This window comes from Macaca nemestrina, chromosome 13 (assembly GCF_043159975.1).
Source record: "Macaca nemestrina isolate mMacNem1 chromosome 13, mMacNem.hap1, whole genome shotgun sequence".
In the NCBI taxonomy this organism is placed as follows: domain Eukaryota; kingdom Metazoa; phylum Chordata; class Mammalia; order Primates; family Cercopithecidae; genus Macaca; species Macaca nemestrina.
Genome location: NC_092137.1, coordinates 49017930 through 49039188, shown reverse-complemented (window position 1 = coordinate 49039188; position 21259 = coordinate 49017930). Strand labels below are relative to the sequence as shown.

The 21259-nt window shown below is 40.0% G+C and overlaps 1 long non-coding RNA gene across 1 annotated transcript in view; it reads right to left on the bottom strand.

Annotated features, from left to right (window-relative positions):
- LOC105465007 (uncharacterized) overlaps positions 1-855 on the bottom strand; it is a 400763-nt gene extending 399908 nt beyond the window's left edge. Inside the window, exon 1 of the long non-coding RNA XR_011611716.1 lies at positions 225-855. This is a non-coding gene — a long non-coding RNA (uncharacterized lncRNA). The remainder of the gene's footprint in view (positions 1-224) is intronic.
- Between the last annotated feature and the right edge of the window lie 20404 nt (positions 856-21259).

The window sequence follows — 21259 nt, the reverse complement described above, 5'->3', positions numbered from 1 at the left end:
AATATATTAATCCACACTTCCATCTTCATTCGTGGTTAAGACTCCTTTCTATTTCTTTACCAGTTAGAAACCTATGATAGGCAGGCTTCCTGCCTTGAGAAAAGGTACATAGTTGGCTTCATTTCTCTTTGACCTCTCCAGAATTGGAACATCAGGGAGGGAGAAGAAGAAAGGAACTCAGAAAGCTCTTACTTGAATGATAGGGTCTTAAATTGGCATCTTACCCTTGGCGTAACTAATTTTTAAACTTGATTCTTTCTTTGTGAGTGATTTCAGGGTTCTTTGGAGGCTCCTCCTGACTTGCAGCTCCAATGCTGGGTCACTGCCATTGGTTACTCTACTATTGCTTCTTCTTCCACCTCAGGTTTTCCCACCACCCAGAGACTCTCTTCATTATCAGTATCTCCTTCCCTTAAAGTCCACTTGGACAGGAGTCAAAACAGCTCCAGGCAGATTTTTTCTCCTGCATGGCCAAATGGTCCTTATCCTTTTTGCCTTGATACATACTGGGAATGCAGGCCAATCTCAACCCATCCATCCCAGTTCTGCTGTGTAAGAGTCTTGTCCTCTAGATTTCTTGGAGAAGAGTCAAACTCAAGTCCAATTGCAGGGGGCACATCTTAAGTCCTTCAGCTGGTCTTACTGAATCCCCTCTCTCCAGATTTAAGGTGACAAAGTACAATTAGTTAAGATAATAATAGCTGCTTTAACACAGCCACAAATCTCAGTGGCTTACACAATAGAATTTAAAATTGGGATGGGAATGTGGGGTAGGAATGTCTTCTCTATGAAGTCATTCAAGGTTCCAGGATAATGGATGCTCTTCCATCTTTAACACACTGCTTCCAAGGTTGCCCTGGGCATCAATATCTAGTTAGTAAATGGGGGAAGAGCTTGAAGCTTGTGCAAGGAAGTTTTTAATGGACCAGGCCTGAGAGTGAGCATTCATACTTCCACAGACATTCTACTGGCTGGAACTCAGTCACATGGCCACAACTAGTTGCAAAGAAAACTGGGAAGACTAGCTTGAGCAAGAAGAAATGAGTTTGGTGCATGGTCTTTGCCACAAAGGAGAAGCACATCTTGGCTTCCTTTCAAGATAGTGGGTGATGATCTGGGAAGACCACAGGACTCAGAATCAGGATACCTGGTTTTGGTCCCACTCTATTACTAACTACCTGTCAGGCCTTAGACTAGCCAGTTTACCTCTCCATGAACCTCATTTTCCTCATCTGTAAAATGAGAGATTGGACTATAGGCTCCCTAGGCCCCAGCCCTCTCATTCTCTGGTTCTATGACCCTAAGGAAACACAGCTGGAAATGATGCAGAGCCATAACTCAAAGGGCAGTAGTGCCATGGGTAGAGTGAGGGAAGATGTCTTTGTCACACACAGGCAGCAATTACCCTCAATAGTATTTTCTTTAGAAAACTGAAAGACAAGGATCTTCTGGGAAGGCAGCACATACAGAAGCTAAAATGATACTGAAAAGTCTAAAATATGCCTAGAATCACATCCTTTCTCACCATATCCATCGCTACCCTTAGTTTCCTAATTCATCTCCCTCTATACATGCTCTTTAAAAGTTTCAGACTGTTGGACTGCATTACTCCAAATGATACCACTTCGATTTAATTTTAAAAGTAATTATAGAGCACACCATTCTTATTCTTCACATCACTTAAGATTGGGATACCAACCAATCCCTACTCATCTCGATCTCTGCACACCCAACTCGTTCAACTCCCCACCCAAACCATTCCATCTGCTCCCTGAAATAATTCCTAGCCAAAGGTCACTTCCCTTGCCTTCAAATCCTACTTTTACTATTTCTCATCCACTTAGTGCTCCCACAGGACAACCTAGTTAATTGTGTACATCTTATCTTCTCTACTAAATTGTAAGTTCCCTGAGGGAAGATACCATAGATTACACTATTTGCATTATGCACCATGCTAGGTGCTTAATTATTTATTGAATGAATGAATAACTAATGACTGTGGAGAATTGTTAAAAGGAAGCCCTGTTGGAAACAACAGTGAGCCCTGTTTCATCTTGGCAAGTGCATTGTTTTCTGATTGTTTTTCTCAGAGTCCACTGAGGCTGCATTGAACAATCTGTAGGAAGAACTGTAGGTGTGAATCTTCAGCCAAGATAATGATTGCACTAGGGTCTGATTCAATTCAGTCTTGCCCAGGGGCAGTATTAAGAAGTGCGTTAAGTGAGAGATCATATTCTGTCAAATCCTGAGAAAATGACTGGGTGCCTGCCAAATAAGAAATTGCAGCTGGACGGTAATTTTTCTCTTTCTGTCTTTTAAATGTGAAGCTGTGTGCTCTGAAACAAAACAGAGGAGGGAGATGAGAAGATTTTTGGAAAATTCAATCAATGTGGACAATTGTTCTATTAAATTCAGACAAAATAAGTCTTTCCCCCCTCAGTAGCAGGAAATTATAAGCTAGTTATATGAACCCATGTTTCACCCTCCATTTCCCTTTGGCCTGTCTGAATCAAAGGCCATAAGCTGGGCTGCAGCTAGTTAGCTTAGACATGCAGAGCCTGCAGTTTTCCTCATATCAGCCATAAGCCTGGTACCCTGGGGACCCATTAGCTACACTTTCTCCATGTATCCAAACTGTACCCTGACCACAGATGTACAGTGTGCCACAGGCACAAACAGATCCAGGTAAGGTGAAGGACCAGCACAAACACATCCTCACTATTAAAGAAGCAGTGCAATGGCACATCCTACCAGCATTAATAGCTCTGTCTCACAGCACCAGGCACAGTATCTTGCCCACAGGAGGACTGTATCCATCTGATCATGTGTTTACCATGATGACACTCAGAAAATAACAGCTAACATGGAGCTTCTCCTCTGGACCACACACAGGGCTAAGCACTTCACACACTTTGTCTCCAATCTTTACACCAATCCTGGGAAGCAAAAACCCATTTTATTAATTGGGAAATTGAGGTTCAGAGTGGTCCTTCACATGGTCCAAAGTCACAAAGCCACTGTGTGGTGGGCCAAGATGCCAACTAATGTCCAACTCAAGAGCCGTGTATTTTCCACTTGAGCACACTGCCCAATTCTTTTGCCAAGTCCACCAATCCCACTCTTGGGTCATGGGCATGTGAAAACGGGGAGAACGAGCACTCTGCAGACAGCAATGCCCTTTCATATACACTACCTCTTTTGTTCCTCATGGCAGCCTGGTGAGGTATACAAAGCACATAAAATCTCCATTTCATAAATCAGAAAAGTTATGACTGTTTGAGAAGTGAGAACTCAATCTCATTTCTTTTTCTAGATCCTGAGCCTGCCCACTGTTATGTGAAAACTGAGGTATAAGAGTAAAATTATGTTCTTTTTCCCAATGAGTAAGTCATATTTCTCTATTTGTAAACCTCTTGTGGTTTTCCATGACTGTAGGATTAAATCTAACCACATTATTACATCATATAAGGCTTGTCTAATCTGTTGCCTGCCAGCTCACTGGGCTCCCCTTAGCTCCCTTCCTGCCTCTCCACCCTTGTTCTGCCATCTTGAGCAAACTATTAATATTATGCACTCTTTGAAGATGTCATGACGTCACACATCCTAGCCTTTGTTCATGCTAGTCCTTCTGCCTGAAAAACACTTCATACTTCTAGGCTCGACTCTTCCCCAACGACCCCAGGCAGAGATGGCTATTCTCCATCAGCCTTGCAAAGACACCTGTTCCATCAACCCGAATGAGATGATCCAAATGTAGTGCACTTGTAGGGTGTTCACCCTGATTCATGAGACTCTACTAGTAGTGACTGTCTTCCTCACCTCATTGGCAATGAAAGCTGAAGTCCTCATAAGGGACTACAAAGCTCCATACACTTTGGCTACCCATTATATTACTGAGCTTATTGCCCCCTACTCTTCTCCCCTGTCACTATGCACACTGGCCTTGTCAACTCTTCAACATTCCAGGCATGCTGTCACTTCAGAGCCTTTGCTCTTACTCTTCCCATTATCTGCAGTATCTTCTTCCCAAGAAATCCACAATGCGGACTCTCTCACTGGTGCCTTTTGAGCGAGGCCTTTTCTGAACCCCCATTACATTTCTTTCCCTCTCCTACCCCAGTGCCCTTTTTTCCCCTTACATACTTTATTTTTCTTCAAAGCTCTTCTCAACATCTGATAGACTATATATTTTATGTATTTTTAAACTTTTCTGTCTTTTGAATGAATGAATAATGAATCTTTGTAGCCCCAATTCCCCCCACTCCCAACCAGTCCCCCATTCAATGCCTGGCTATGGAATTATCTGATCCCCTCCACTGCCTAGAAGATTCTAAAGGATTGACTGAGCTCATTTGGTTTCCGTGGGCCAGGAACAAACCAAATAACCAAGGACAAATCACAATCCAGGAACAGAGCTGTGGGTTAGGGCAGGCAAATTGTGTCTAGGCAGTCTTTCAAACCAAGTGGGTCCTAGAACACTCACTATGGGGAGCAAAGGTGCAACCAACAGAGCAGAGAGCCAGGGACAAAAGAAAGCAAGCCAGGGGCAAACTAAAGCAAGCCAGAAACAATGAGTCAAAATAGGTAAGGGAGAGGGCAGTGTGAGAAAAATCATAGAAATGGTAGGCTTTGATATGTGTCTAGTGATTAATTCCATACGCAGACCAGAGTCAATAAAGCTATACATGTTTGCTGAATAAATGAATAATCAATGGAAAAGCTGAGGGGACAATCCTAAGCTTCTGCCTTTCTGGCTTCTCTATTCTACACATTTCCTGTGTGGAAGGTGTGATCTGCATCCCTGAGGTATAGGTGCCACGCCAGCACCAACCTCTAATTAGCGTGAGCCAATGCAGAGCACTCCAAATGCTCACTGCAGGCTGTTTATCTGCAGAAATAAGAAATAAGGCCAGCATTCCCAGCAGACCCCTTTGGCACAGCTATTCCATTTGATAAATAAAGTACGGGCTTTGAGTTCATGGTCTGCTGTCCTGGTCCCAGCATGAGAAGCTCTCCTTTGTGGTTCCACTAAGCAAGTACAAAGCAGAGTGTAAGATAAATTGCTCTTCCACCTACAGAAAGCAAGCAAGCACACTAAGCAGCACCAGGGACATCAGCCAAGCACAAGAAACAAGGCATTGGAAAAACATTGCAAATTGGCACCATCCACTTTAGAGAGATATAACCTCAGGTGTATTTTGACTTGGAGTCATGAAAAGATTGGGCAAGCACACATAGGTGCTGCCAGATGCTCTCTACCTCTACATGTTATACTGGAAAGATGGGAGATGAAAGAAGGAACCAGGGCCAAGAAGTGACCATTTGTTCCTTTCTAGACTTTTCTCACCATCCCCTTCATTCTCCTGACAGTGATAATTTTCTGAGGGAATCCAGGACTAGGTTGAAGGGCCATTTTTTCTTTAAAAAGGTTATTGGTATTACATGAGTACTCTATGAACTCAAAGCCCAAAACAATAGAGATATGGAAATCTATATCAACATTGACAAGATACAGGTATAGCTATAGACATCGATCCAGATACAGTTATAAATATATAGAGTGTAAAATGGAACATTGTCTCTTTTGCTTCCACACCTCCAAACACATGCCACTTTCCAAAGGCATGACAACTTACGGTTTCCTTTAAGTTATTTATATATTTCAATCATATATGAGCATACACACACTTTTTTGCATTAATGGGGTCATTATACATATTTTTCATGCTTTTTGTCACTTAAAAAAATGTCTCAGAGCAGACAAACAGAGCAAGATGGCTGAAGAGAAACCTCTACCAATCATCCTCCCCACAGGAACACCAAATTGAACAACTATCCAAACAAAAAAGCACCTTCATAAGAACCAAAAATCAGGTGATCACAGTACCTGTTTTTACCTTTATGTAACTCAAAGAGGCACTGAAGAGGGTAGAAAAGACAATCTTGAATCACCAATGCCAACCCTCCCCTAAACCCCAGAAGCAGCCACAGAGAAAGTGGCAGAGAGAAAGAATCTGTGCACTTTAGGGAGAAAGAGTACAGTGATTGTGAGACTTTGCATTGGAACTCAGTGCTGCCCTATAAGAGCAGAAAGCAACACTGGACAGAACTCAGCTGTTACCCACAGAAGGGAGCATTTAGACTAGCCCCTGCCAGAGATGAATGACCCATCCCTGCAGTTGGAACCTGAATTCCAGCAAGCCTGGCCACCATAGACTAAAGCGCTCTGGTATTCCAAATAAACTTGATAGCTGGGTGTGGTGGTACATGTCTATAATCCCAGCTACTTGAGATGCTGAGGCAGGAGAATCACTTAAACCCAGGAGGCAGAGATTGCAGTGAGCCAATATCATACCACAGCACTCCAGCCTGGGCAATGGAGTGAGACCCTGTCTCAAATAAATAAACAAACAAACTTGAAAGGCAGTCTAGGCCACAAGGACTGCAATTCCTAGGCAAGTCCTGGTGCTGTGCTCAGCTTGGAGTCAGTGGACTTTTGGGGACCCACAGTATCCAATGAGATACCAGCCATGGTGGCCATTGGAGGGCTTGTATCACCCTTCCTCCAACCCCAGGCAATGCAGCTCACAGCTCAAGGAGAGACTCCTTTCTTTCCCTTGAGAAAAGGAAAGGGAAGGGTAAAGTGGTCTTTATCTCGCAACTTGAATACCAGCTCAGCCACAGTAGGATAGAGCACCAGGAAGAGTCCCGAGGCCCCCATTCCAGGCCCTACTTCCCAGATGACATTTCTAGGCACACCCTGGGCCAGAAAGGAATCTGCTGCCTTGAAGTGAGAGGCCCAGTTCTGGCAAAATTCATTGCCTGCTGACTGAAGAGCCCTTGGTCCCTCAATAATCATCCGTGGTACCCGAAGAGTACTCACCATAGGCTCCCAGCAAGACTTAGAGAGGTGATGGGTTCAGAGGAGGCCCAGAACATTCCCAGTTGTGGTAGCTACAGTGAGGGGACTCCTTATGTTTCAGAAAATGAGAGGGAAGAGTAAAGGGGATTTTGTATTGCAGCTTAGATACCAGCTTGACCACAGTGGAGTAGACCACCAAGCAGGTTCTTCGGGTTGCCAGTTCCAGAACTTGGATCTTAAATGGCATTTCTGGAACTGCCCTGAGCCAGAGGGGAGCCAACTGCCCTGAAGAGAGAGTGAATCCAGAAAGCTCCTGGGTCTGGCAGCTTTCATAACAAGCTGACTGAAGAGCCATTGGGCCTTGAGTGAACATTAGTGGTAGCCAGGTAGTACTCGCCACAGGTTTGGGGTAAAGGTGGCCAGGGGAAGACACTCTTCTGCTAATTGGAAGAAGAGGAATGAGTGAGAGGGACTTTATCTTGTGACCTGGGTGCCAGCTCAGCCACAGTAGAACAGAGCACCAGGTAAATTCCTAAGGTTTGTGACTCCAAGCCCTGACTCCCAGATGACATCTCTGGACCCACTCAGGACTGAAGGAAACTCCCTGCCCTGAAGGAAAGAACACAAGCCTGATGGTTTCACCACCTGCTGATTGTAGAGTCCTAGGGTCTTGAACAAACATAGATGGTAGCCAGACTGTACTTACCCCGGGCCTTGGGCAATACCTAATGCTGTGTTTGACTCAGGTCTGACCCAGCACAGTCTCAGTAGTAGTGAACACAGAGGTGCTTATGTCACCCCTCCCTCAGCTCCAGGCAGCATAGCACAGAGAGACTGTGTTTATTTGGGAAAAACATAAGGGAAAAGAAATAGAGTGTCTGCCAGGTAATACAGAGGATTCTTCCAGATCTTATCCAGGACTAACAAAGCAGTACCTCTACAAGTCTGCAAGTGCCACAGTGTTATTGGGATCAGGGTACGCTTTAATGCAGATATGGCTGTAGTGACCAAAAACTTAGATCACAACACCTAAGTCCCTTAGAATACCTGGGAAGCTTTCCCAAAAAAGATGAGTACAAACAAGCCCAGATTGCAAATACTACAATAATTACCTAATTCTTTGATGCCCAGACGCCAATGAACATCCATAAGAATCAAGACATCCAGAAAAACATGATGTGACCTCATGAAATGAATTAAATAAGGCACTAGGAACCAATCTCAAACAAAGACATGTGACTTTTCAGACAGAGAATTCGAAATAGCTGTTTTGAGGAAACCCAATAAAATTTAAGATAACACAGAGAAGGAATTCAGAAACCTATCTCATAGATAAATTTAACAAAGAGGTTGAAACAATTTAAAAGAATCAAGTAGAAATTCTGGAGTTGAAAAATGCAACTGCTATACTCAATAATGCATCGAGTCTCTTAATGGCAGAATTGATCAAGCAGAAGAAAGAATTAGTAAGCTTAAAGATAGCCTATTTGAAAATACATAGTCAGAGGAAACAAAAGAAAAAAGAATAAAAAAGAATAAAATATGCCTACAAGATCCAGAAGATAGCCTCAAAAGGGCAAATCTAAGAGTTATTGGTCTTGAAGAGAAGAGAAAGAGAGAGGAGTAAAAAGTTGATTCAAGGGGAAAATATCAGAGAACGTCGCAAATTTAGAGTAAGATATCGATATCCGAGTAGAAGAAGGCTATAGAACACCAAGAAGATTTAACCCAAAAAACAATACCTCAAGGCATTTAATAATCAAATTCCTAACGATCAAGATAAAGAAAGTATCCTAAAAGCAGCAAAAGAAAAGAAACAAATAACACACGATGTAGCTCCCATACGTCTGGCAGCACACGTTTCACTGGAAACCTTTTGGCTAGGAGAGAGTGGCATGACATATTTAAAGTGTTGAAGAAAAAAAAAACTTTTACACTAGAATAGTATATCTGGTGAAAACATCCTTCAAGCCTGAAGGAGAGATAGACTTTCCCAGAAAACAAAAGGTGAGGGATTTCATCAACTCCAGACCTGTTCTACAAGAAATGCTAAAGGAAGTTCTTTAATCTAAAAGAAAAAGGATACTAATGAGCAATAAGAAATCATCTGAAGGTACAAAACTAACTGGTAATAGTAAACATACAGAAAAATAGAGTATTTTAACACTGTAATTGTGGTGTATAAACTACTTTTACGTAGAAAGACGAGATGATGAAACAATCAACAATAATAACTATAGCAACTTTCGAAGACATAGACATAAAATAAGATATAAAGACAACAAAAAATTAAAAAGCAATGGGAAATAGTTACAATGTAGAGTTTTTATTAGTTTCCTTTTTGCTTGTTATTTATGTAATCAGTGTTGTCATCAGTTTAAAATAATAGGTAATAAGATAATATTTGCAAGCCTCATGGTAACCTCAAATCAAAAACATACAACTGATACACAAAAAAATAAAAAGCAAGAAATTAAATCATACCACCAGAGAAAATCACCTTCACTAAAAGTATGACAGGAAGGAAAGAAAGAAGAGAAGATCACAAAACAACCAGAAAACAAACAACAAAATGGCAGAAGTAAGTCCTTAATTATCAAAAATATAATTGAATGCAAATGGACTAAACTCTCCAATCAAAAGGCACAGAGTGGCTGAATGGATTCAAAACGAACAAAAAAAGGCCCAGTGATCTGTTGCCTATAAGGAACACATTTCACCTATAAAGACACACATAAACTGAAAATAAAGAAATGGAAAAAGATATTCCAAGCCAATGAAAACCAAAAAAGAGCAGGAATAGCTATTCCTATATCAGACAAAATAGACTTTAAGGCAAAACTGTAAGAAGAGACAAAGAAGGTCATTATATAATGATAAAACATCAATTCAGAAAGAGAATATAACAATCGTAAATATATATGCACCCAACACTGGAGCATTCAACTATACAAAGCAAGGATTATCAGAGCTAAAGAGAGAGACCTCAAAACAATAATAGTTGGAGACTTCATCACCCCACTTTCAGCACTGGACAGATCTTCCACACAGAAAATCAATGAAGAAGTATAAGACTTAACGTACACCATAGAACAAATAGACCTAATAGATATTTACAGAACATTTCATGCAATAGCTACAGGATACATTCTTCTCCCCAGCATATGGATCATTCTTAAGTTTAGGTCATATGTTAGATCACAAAATACATCTTGAAACATTCAAAAAATTAAAATAATATCAAGCATCTCCTTTGACAACAATGGAATAAAACTAGAAATTAATAACAAGTGGAATTTCAGAAACTACAAAAACACATAAAAATTAAACAATCTGCTTCTGAATGACCAGTAGGTGAATGAAGAAATTACGAAGGAAAATGAAAAATGTCTTGAAACGAGTGAGAATGGACACAATATACCAAAACCTACGGGATACAACAAAAGCAGTACTAAGAGGAAATTTTCTAGCTATAAATGTCTACATCAAAAAAGAAGAAAAACTTCAAATAAATAACCTAACAATGTATCCTAAAGAACTAGAAAAGCAAGAGCAAACTAAACCTAAAGTTAGTTGGAAAAAAATGAATTATAAAGATCAGAGCACAAATAAATGAAACTGAAATGAAGAAAACAATACAAAAGATCAATGAAATGAAAAGCTGTTTTTCTAAAAAGATAAACAAAATTGACAAGCCTTTAGCCAGACTAAGAAAGAAAGGGAAGACCCAAATAAATAAAATCAGAGATGAAAAAGGAAACATTAAAACTGATACCACAGAATTTCAAAGGATCGTAAAGGAGACATTACAACTGATACCACAGAATTTCAAAGGTTCATAAAGGAGACATTACAACTGACACCACAGAATTTCAAAGGATCATTAGTAGCTACTATCAGCAACTACATGCCAATAAACTGGAAAATCTAGAGAAAATAAATAAATTTCTAGACATATACAACCTACCTAGATTGAACCAGGAAGAAATCCAAAACCTGAACAGACCAACAAGTAACAAGATCAAAGCCATAATAAAAGTACCCCAGTAAAGAAAAGCCCAGAACCCGATGGCTTCACTATTGAATTCTACCAAACATTTAAAGAGAAACTAATACTAATCTTATTCAAACTATCCCAAAAAATAGAAGAGGAGGGAATACTTCCAAACTCATTTTATAAGGCCAGTATTACCCTGATACCAAAAGCAGACAAAGACATATCAAAAAAAGATAACTATGAGCCAATATCTCTGATGAATTTTAATGCAAAAATCTTCAACAAAATACCAGCAAGGCAAATTCAACAAAATATTTTAAAAGATCATTCATCACAACCAAGTGGGATTTATCCCAGGGATGCAAGGATAATTCAACATACACAAATCAACCAATGGGATACATCATATCAACAAAATGAAGGACAAGAACCATATGATCACTTCAACTAATGCTTAAAAAGCATTTGATAAAATTGAATATCCCTTCACGATATAAACCCTAAAGAAAAGGGTATAGAAGAAACATACCTCAACATAATAAAAACCATATGTGACAGACCCACAGCTAGCATCACATTGAATGGGGAAGACCTGAAAGCCTTTCTGCTAAGATCTGGAACCTAACAAAAATGTCTACTTTCACCACTGTTATTCAACAGAGTACTGGAAGTCCCAGTTAGAGCAATCAGAAAAGAGAAAGAAATAATGGGCATCCAAATTGGAAAGGAAGAAGTCAAATTATCCTTATTTGCAGATGATATGATCTTATATTTGGAAAAACCTAGAGAGTTCACCAAAAACCTATTAGAACTAATAAATAAATTCAGTAAAGTTGCAGGATACAAAATCAACATACAAAAATAAGAAGCCTTTTAGTATGCCAAGAGCAAACAATCTGAAAAAGAAATAAAAAAAACTATCCCATCTGCAATCGCCACAAATAAAATTAAATACCTAGGAATTAACATAATCAAAGAAGTAAAAGATCACTGGAATGGAAAGTATAAAACATTGATGAAAGAAATTGAAAAGGACACCAAAAAAATGAAAAGATATTCCATGTTCATCAAGTGGAAGAATCAATATTGTCAAAATGTCCTTATTACTCAAAGCAATCCACAAATTCAATGTAATCTCTATGAAAATACCAATAACATGCTTCACAGAAATAGGAAAAACAATCCTAAAATGTATATGGAAGCTCAAAAGACCCAGAATAGCCAAAGCTGTCTGTATTAGTCCGTTCTAATGCTGCTATGAAGAAATATCCAAGACTGGGTAATTTATAATGAAAAGAGGTTTAATTGACTCACAGTTCCACATGGCTAGGAAGGTCTCAGGAAACTTACAATCGTGGCAGAAGGGGAAAGAAACACATCCTCCTTCACAAGGTAGCAGGGGAGAGAAGTACCAAGCAAAGGAGGAAAAATCCCTTATAAAACCATCAGATCTCCTGAGAACTCACTCTATCACAAGAACAGCATGGGGTAACTGCTCCCATTATTCAATTACCTCCCACTGGGTCCCTCCAACACATAGGGATTATGAGAACTAAAATTCACAAAGAGATTTGGGTGGGGACACAGCCAACTCACATCATTCTGACCCTCTGACCCTGTCCCCTCTCAAATCTCATATCCTCACATTTCAAAATACTATCTTGTCTTTCCAACAGTCCCCCAAAGTATTAGCTCATTTTAGCATTAACCCAAAAATCCAAGTCTAAAGTTTCATCTAAGACAAGGCAAATCCCTTCCACCTATGAGCCTATAAAATCAAAAGCAATTTAGTTACTTCCCAAATACAATGGGAATACAGGCACTGGGCAAATACACCCATTCCAAATGGGAGATATTGGCCAAAACAAGGGAGATGCAGGCCCCACACAAGTCTGAAATCCAACAGGGTAGTCACTAAACCTTAAAGTTCCAAAATGATTTCCTTTGACTCCATGTCTCACATCCAGGTCATGCTGATGCAAAAGGTGGGCTCCCACAACCTTGGGCAGCTGCACTTCTGTGACTCTGCAGAGTACAACCCTCCTCTTGATTGCTTTCACAGGCTTGTGGTGAGTGTCTGTGGCCTTTCCAGGCACATAGTACAAGTTGTTGGTGGATCTATCATTCTGGGGTCTAAAGGACAGTGGCCTTCCTCTCACAGCTCCACTAGGCAGTGCCCTAGTGGGGACTCCATGTTGGGGCTCCAACTCCGTATCTCCCTTCCGCACTGCCCTAGCAGAGGTTCTCCAACAGGACTATGCCCCTGAAGGAAACTTCTGCCTGGACATCCAGGTGTTTCCATATATGCTCTGAAATCTAGGCAGAAGTTCCTAAACCTCAGTTTTTGACTTCTGTGCACCCACAGGCTCAACACCATGTTGAGCTGCCAAGGCTTGGGGCTTGCACCCTCTGAAGTAATGCCTCAAGCTGTACCTTGACCCCTTTTAGCCATGACTGGAGCTGAGGCAGCTGAGATGCAGTGCACTATGTCCCAAGGCCACACAGAGCATGGGGCCCTAGGCCTGGCCCATGAAACCATTTTTCTCTCCTAGGCCTCTGGACCTGTAATGGGAAGGGCTAGAATGAAGGTCTCTGACATGCCCTGGAGACATTTCCCTATTGTCTTGGCAACTAACATTTGGCTCCTTGTTATTTATACAAATTTCTGCAGTGGGCTTGAATTTCTCCTTAGAAAATGGGCTTTTCTTTTCTATCACATCATAAGGCTGCAAATTTTCCAAATTTTTATGCTCTGCTTCCTCTTGAATGCTTTGCCACTTAGAAACTTCTCCTGCCAGATACCCTAAATCATCTCTCTCAAGTAAAAAGTTCCACAGATCTCTAGGGCTGGGGCAAAATGCCACCAGTCTGCTAAAGTATAGCAAGGATCACCTTTATTCCAGTTTCCAACAAGTTTCTCATCTCCATATGAGACCACTTCAGCCTGGACTTTATTGTCCATATCACTATCAGCATTTTGGTCAAAGCTATTCAACGGGTCCATAGGAAATTCCAAACTTTCCCACATCTTCCTATCTTCTGAGCCCTCCAAGTCTCTAGGAAGTTCCAAACTTTCCCACATTTTCTTATCTTCTCCTGAGCCCTCCAAACTGTTTTAACCTCTACCCATTACCCAGTTCCAAAGTCACTTCCACATTCCCAGGTATCTTTACTGCAGTACCCCACTTCTTGTGGTACCAATTTACTGTATTGGTCCATTCTCATGCTTCTGTGAAGAAATACCCAAGACTGGCTAATTTATAAAGGAAAAGGTTTAATTGACTCACAGTTCTGCATGGCTGGGAAGACCTCCGGATACTTACAATCATGATGGAAGGGGAAGTAAACACATCTTTCTTCATAAGACAGCAGAAGAGAAAAGTGCTGAGCAAAGAGGGAAAAGCCCCTTATAAAACCATCAGTTTTCATGAGAACTATCATGAGAACAGCATGGGGATAACTGCCCCCATGATTCAATTACTCCCCACTGGGTCCCTCCCATGACATGTGGGGATTATGGGAACTACAATTCACAATGAGGTTTGGGTGGGAACACAGCCAAATCATCACTACCCTAAGCAAAAAGAAAAAAAACTGGAGGAGACAGATTACCAGACTTCAAATTATATTACAGAGCTATACTAACCAAAACAGCATGGTATGGGCATAAAAACAAATGCATAGACCAATGAAATAAAACAGAGAAACCAGAAACAAATCCATACATCTACAGTGAACTTATTTTTAACAAAGGTGCCAAGAAACATACATGGGAGAAAGAACAGTCTCTTCAGTAAACGGTGCTGGGAAAACTGAATATCCATATGCAAAAGAATGAAACTAGACCCCTATCTTTCTCATATGCAAAAATCAAATCAAAATGGATTACAGGCTTAAATCTAAGATCCCAAACTCTGAAACGACCACAGGAAAATACTGAGAAAACTTTCCAGGACAATGGTCTGGGCAAAATTTTCTTGAGTAATAGCCCACAAGCACAAGCAACCAAAGCAAAAAGAACAAACAAGATCACATCAAGCTAAAAAGCTTCTGCATATCACAGAAGGCAATCAAGAAAGTAAAAAGAAAATCCACAAAATGGAAGAAAATATTCGCAAACTACCCGTCTGACTAGGGATTAATAATCAGAATATAAAAGGAGCTCAAACAACTCTATAGGAAAAGTATCTAATAATACAATTTAAAAATGGGAAAGGGATCTGAATAGACATTTCTCAAAAGATAACATACAAATGGAAAACAGGCATATGAAAAGGTGCTTGACATCACTGATCATCAGAGAAATGCAAATCAAAACTACAATGAGGTATCATCTCACCCCAGTTAAAATGGCTTTTATCCAAAAGACAGGCAATAATGAATGCTAGCAAGGGTGGGGAGAAAAAGGATCCCTCACACACTGTTGGTGAGAATTTTAAATTAGTACAAAGACAACGGAGAACAGTTTGGAGGTCCCACAAAAAAAAAACTAAACTAAACTAAAAATAGAGCTACCACATGAATTAGCAATCCCATTGTTCGGTATATACCCAAAAGAAAAGATATTATTATGTTGACAAGGAGGTAGTAACATATGCATATGGCATTTCCTATTCTTGTTACAGTCCTGATAATGAGGGTAAGGTGTCGGGTGTCTTCATTCCTCAAGTTGCAACTCAAGGTGACTGAGCCATTAGCTCATGGTCTTGCTCTCCAGAATCTTCTCTGCCAGCTTTTAGCTACTATTCTCAGTTTTGGAAAGAAAACTCTGGAGCCTCTCAGAAAACTTTTTGCACTAGGGTCAAAGTAAGCAGAATATAAATGCTCCCTGGCATTTCCCAGTATAAATAGGTACAAGATGCCTCATTAGGAGCTTCACTGCTTGCTTCTGAAGCACAAGTTCCATCTCCATCTTCACCTGTTTCTCCGGGAGAATAACCTCATTACCTTACTACAATTACCTATTTGCTGGAAAATAATCTACATCCCTCACCAGCACCAGTAACCTACTCCCAACTACACAGCAAAGATTTCAAAACCATTGATCTTCCTTAGGGAAAATATTCTCATGCCTTTTCCTTTTCTTTTTGAAAATAGTAATCAAACTCATCAATAAGCTGCTGAGGACTTAAATCCTAAACATCTCTAGCCAGAAGCTAAAAGGAGTATATTCATTTCTGGTTGCAAGCAACAGAAATGAACTTTCTGGAATTAAATGATAACGTAAGTAAAAAGAGAATATTCTGGAAAGCTATGGTGCAGCTCACAATACTGAAGGCAAGACTAGGGAACCAAGCTTGGAAAGACAGAAACGAGGAGACTCCAAAAGATCTTACTGTCAATTGAGCCCAGGCCCCATGGCTGGAAGAGCTGAACTTTGACTGTTCCTCTACCTTAGGTTTACTCTACTCAAGACCAAAGTTCTGATAGAGAAAGAAACCAACACACTAAGTTTTGGTCCTATCCTGGCTCTTGCTATACCTAGGCTGTGAAAGAGAGATCTTAGGAAATGAGCTTCTAGAGTTTCCTTCAGCTGCCATGATGGGACAGAAGGCCCTGAGACTTATCTACCCATCACAACTGCACACAAAGGAACGCAGTAAATTCCCCTAAAGGAAATCAAAGTGCTATTAGGAAAAGGCAATGTATACTGAGTAGCAAAACATAACAAATGTCCTTCCCGGGAATGTTAAAGTCAATTATCTTCTTTTACAATTAAGGAAGCCGAGATCGAGAAAGTTTAAATAACTCAAAGGTCAAAGAGCAAGTTAGAGGAAGAGACAGAATATTCTATATCCTTACTACCGGAAGTGTGTGGTCTATGGAGCTCAGCTGGGGGCTGGTGAGGAATGCAAACTTGCAGGCCCCACCCCAAACCTACTGAGTCAGAATCTGCATTTTAACAAGATGCTGGGGTAATTCACATGGACACTAAAGTCTGAGAAGCACTGCTCTATTTTTATAGGTCTCTACTTCTGTGTCATCCAATGGAAACTGAACCCAGGTGTTTCTCACATGACTTTGACTGCTGATGGTCTTTCCTCAACTCATAGAAAAAAAATGACATAAGTGTTTCGTCATCATGTTCTAACCCTTATAGCCTGTCCCTGTGTTCTAGTTAGCACACTCAGAGAGCAGCTTATGTGATCACCAGAAATGTAACAATAGGGTGCACTTAAGCCAAATTCCAACACAATGATAGGAGGACTTCTTCAAATCAGGACTTCATATAGGCAATGTTGAGGATGACCAGTCCCAACTGTGAAATCAGAACCAAAACTATAATGATAAGAATTGCTCCATGGTATTTGGGTGCAAGAAATATCACATTTCTTTATTGTTTTAAATCAAATTAAACAGTCCCACCTGGTGAGCAGGAAATCTAGGTGCAATTATTTAGGACACCCTCTCCATCTTTATCTTGGTTGAATCAGAACCTGGAGGCTTATATAGTTCTACAAAAACACAAATTAAAAATTTCAAGAGAAAAGGGGGTAGGAGGGGGAGGGGGGAGAAATGGCTCTTTGTCCTCCAGATGGCCCTGGCCACTGACTTTACTTTTTCTCAGGCCACTGCTCTAGGAGGGCTGCAGCCATACACAATATCTGCAGACCTTCTCTGTCTGTCAGCAATCTGGAGAAATCATCCTTCCCCTACTCCAGACTGAGGTGTCATGCTTCATTTTGTATGGTGCAAGTGTGTTTTTGATAGTGAGATTCTATTGCATACATATAATACAGGCATGGTTTCTGCTAGCAATATTGTTCCTTGTTTGCCTGCTGGAGTGAAATATATCACCATTTTATGGTGCTCCATAAAGAGTATGGTGTAAGCAAAGAACACCAGCTTGTTCAGATGATGTCACCCAGACTACTTTGAGGGCCGCTGATCTTGGTTGCCTGCAATATATAGATAGCCTTTGCTGCTATTAAGCTTTGTAACTCAAGCACTCCTGCAACTTCACATCTACGCCAATTCTTCTTAATGTTAAACCTATAATGTGTTGCTCCTCCAGTTCCTTATCACCTCTTTCCCACTATTGCATATTCTCTACCACATAACATGATGGGATTATGGTAAAGACTTCATGGCTCACTCAGGTTATTTGAGAAACTTAGGAAAGGGTTTCCTTAATGAATGACTAGTGTTATTAAGACTGTAGATCCACTACACAGAAGGCAGTTCCATCTCTCTGCGTGTGTGTGTATATATGTGTGTGTATTTGGGATGAAAAAAAGGATATAGATGTTAAATTCCATGGTGTGATTTTAAGCATGAGCCATATTTACACACTATCGGATGCCTAGACTATCTTTTACACACTATCAGATGCCTGGACTATCTTAACTAGAAAACTTTTTCATGCCATAATTAGGAATAAGATTTTAATTATAAGTAATCCTGTAATTATAATTAATTATAATTATTATATATTGATATAATAATTACATAATTATATTTATAAGTAATTATAAAGAATAAAGAAGCAGCCATTAAGCCTAGGATTCAGATTAGGAGAGGGGATACTTCAGGTACATAATGTCAGGGAAGAGTGAGCCTTGAAAATACAGAAAAGGAAAGTGGACACACCAAGAACACATTCATCATTTTCACAATTCTGCCAACATCCTATACTAAGTGACAGTCCCTTTATTGCATACCGAAAGGCCCTTAAATATCGACATTACCAGTTTCCTTTATTCCTTCTAGATCAGGAATTTTAGAACCAGCGGTCAATCTGATAATCATTCCAGTAAACTTACAGATCAAAAGATCTTCCAGAATTTTCAGGTTCTAATTGACCCAGTAAACATGGTGAGCATAAGAGAGCTCTCTAGAACACGTTCTACAGCAACTAGAGTAGAAGAAGAAGATAACTGGATTCCCATATATACCTGATTGTATTCTTTGACTAATCAAAGCAACAAACACTGAGTTGTATACAATTCCAAGAGATATGTAGCAGGGCTTTACCTTCAAGGAGATTTTACTTTATTTGAGTAAATAGGTCATGTGCATAGAAAGAAAACAAACAACACACAATGGTTTTCAGTAAGTACAAAATGAACTGAACAATTTCAGTGAAGTTCAGAAGAGAGAGGAAGGGGTAGAGAAGTTATCAACATTAGCCAGAGTGATTTAGGAAAGTTTCATGGAGGCTTGAGAATTTCAACTTGACCTCGAGCAAGGATTCTTAATTTAAGGTCAATGTTCTCCTAAGGAGTACATGAATGGAGTTTTGGGTCTCAATGAACCCTCTAGAGATACGTTTTTGTGGGATAAAGTTAATGGCCTTCATCAGATTCTCGAATGGATAACTGAAAACTTTACAAACCATTGCTTTGCAAGAAATTGCATAAGTAGTGAGAAATAAAGGCAGCATCCTAATTAGAGGAAGAAGTAAACAAGAGAATGATGAGAAAATGAACAAGCCATGTTTAAGTGGAAAATATGCAGTATCAGTCTGGTTTTAGAATTGGACCCACGTTCATACAGAAATTTCAGGAGATGAGCTTGGAAAGCAGATTGGAACTGGTGCTAAAGTCAAATCCTTGACTATCAGGATTATCCCATGGGCTATGTTCAGGTGAAGGCTCATAGAGTTTAGGATGATTAATCTGACCACTTTGAGCAGGATGAGGCAGAAGTTGCTGAGCCATGGCTATAGCCATGAAATGAATGAGAAGGATTCTAAAGCACTGAGAGAAGAACTGATAAAATTTAGTAACTTTGAAGTATAGGAAGAGAGAGGAAAGAACTAAGGATGACTCAAAGCCTCAAGTCTGAGTGCCTGGAGGAAGACTCATTTGTAGAAATAGAAACAGTGGATAGAAAGCTGGTTTCTCAGAGAAAGGTAGAGGCTTTTACTTCCAACAGGTAGATTTTGAGATGCTATCCCAGGAATAACTGAGCGCCCCTTTATCAATGTTGCCAAACATTCACATACCCAAATATATGATCAGAGACATCTCTAATAGTATTCTTCCAGCCCTGTGCCCTCTATACCAGACAACAGATTCGGTCTGACTTCTTGGGGTACTCTGGACCGTTAACTTAGGCTGTATTATTTTTGGTTTTTATTAGCAATCTTTCCTGAAGCATTTTCTCCAAATGACGTTACCACAGTGTGATTAGGAGACATGCAAGGACATAAACATTCCAGTAAGATAAAAGCAGCCCTGCTTTCCCAGTAGTCTCACAGCACTTCAACTTCATTAGGTTCCATGTTTCATTAGAGTCAATGCCGTTTAAGTTTTTATGTTCATTTCAAGGCTATTTGTTTTGACAAAGGATTTTAAGAAAATGCAGTTGGAACTTTCTGGGTTTTATTTAACTTTATAACCATCTAATTTACTCACCAATAAAGGGATAACTAAGCATTCCTTTTATGCTTCTAAAAACCTCTTTGCATAATTTTGAAATACAATGCAAGATTCTGCAAGGAGGAAATTCATGCCAAGGAAATGCTGATACAAGCTATCTAGTGTTTGGTGCCAGGGGTTAGGGACTTAGGAATGCCTCTTTTCATTAGCACACACACCCCCTATAGGACCTGAAGACACTTCCTCTATCATTATATTGCTGCTTTTCTAAATAAGTGTATCTCTGACCCTGATGCTTACAGGGATAGATGAAACCCAGCAGGGAGTTCCCCAAAGCCTAGGAGTGTCAACAGACAGGAAATAATAGTAACTAAGAAGAACCAGGATGATTTGTGCAGAAATGTGAAGATTTTACAGATAGGTTGTTCATCTCTCCCCAAGATGACACTCCAGTTGATCCAGACAGATCGTCTAACGTGCCCCTTCATGAACCAAGCCACTGCTCAACTCTTCAGTTTTGTTCAATGTTCTCCACTGCTGGGTAGGACTTCCCTCTTATCTATCTAAATACAGCTGATCTTTCAAAATCCAGCTTATATCCTGCCTCTTGCTTGAACCTTTTCTTTAGGTTTATTTGAGGATTCTAGATCATTGACTTCTCCCAATCACCCAACCAACAAATGCTTTTGAGCACCTACTATTTGCAGGCATGAGAATCCAGTTGTACTTACTCTTTATTTTCTCCTTTGATTATTTGAGTATATTAATCTCATCACTCTCATACAGGTGATCACTTCACTTCCTTTATATTTCCCATGATGCCACACCAATTCCCAGGCAGAGTATCAATTAAAGCCCATATGTGAGCATGTGCCTAGTGTGTTCTAAAGAAAAAAGAAAAGAAAGAAACAAAGAAAAATTGGGGGAAATCCAGAACTAACTGTCTTTTCAGCACAATTAGAAAGGAACCTAAAATAATGAAAATGTGAGGCTTTTTAAATTTAAGCAGAAGAAAAAATAAGCCCATTGGAAAGTACTTCTAATGTGATAAGCTGAGGAATGTACTTGAATTGCTTT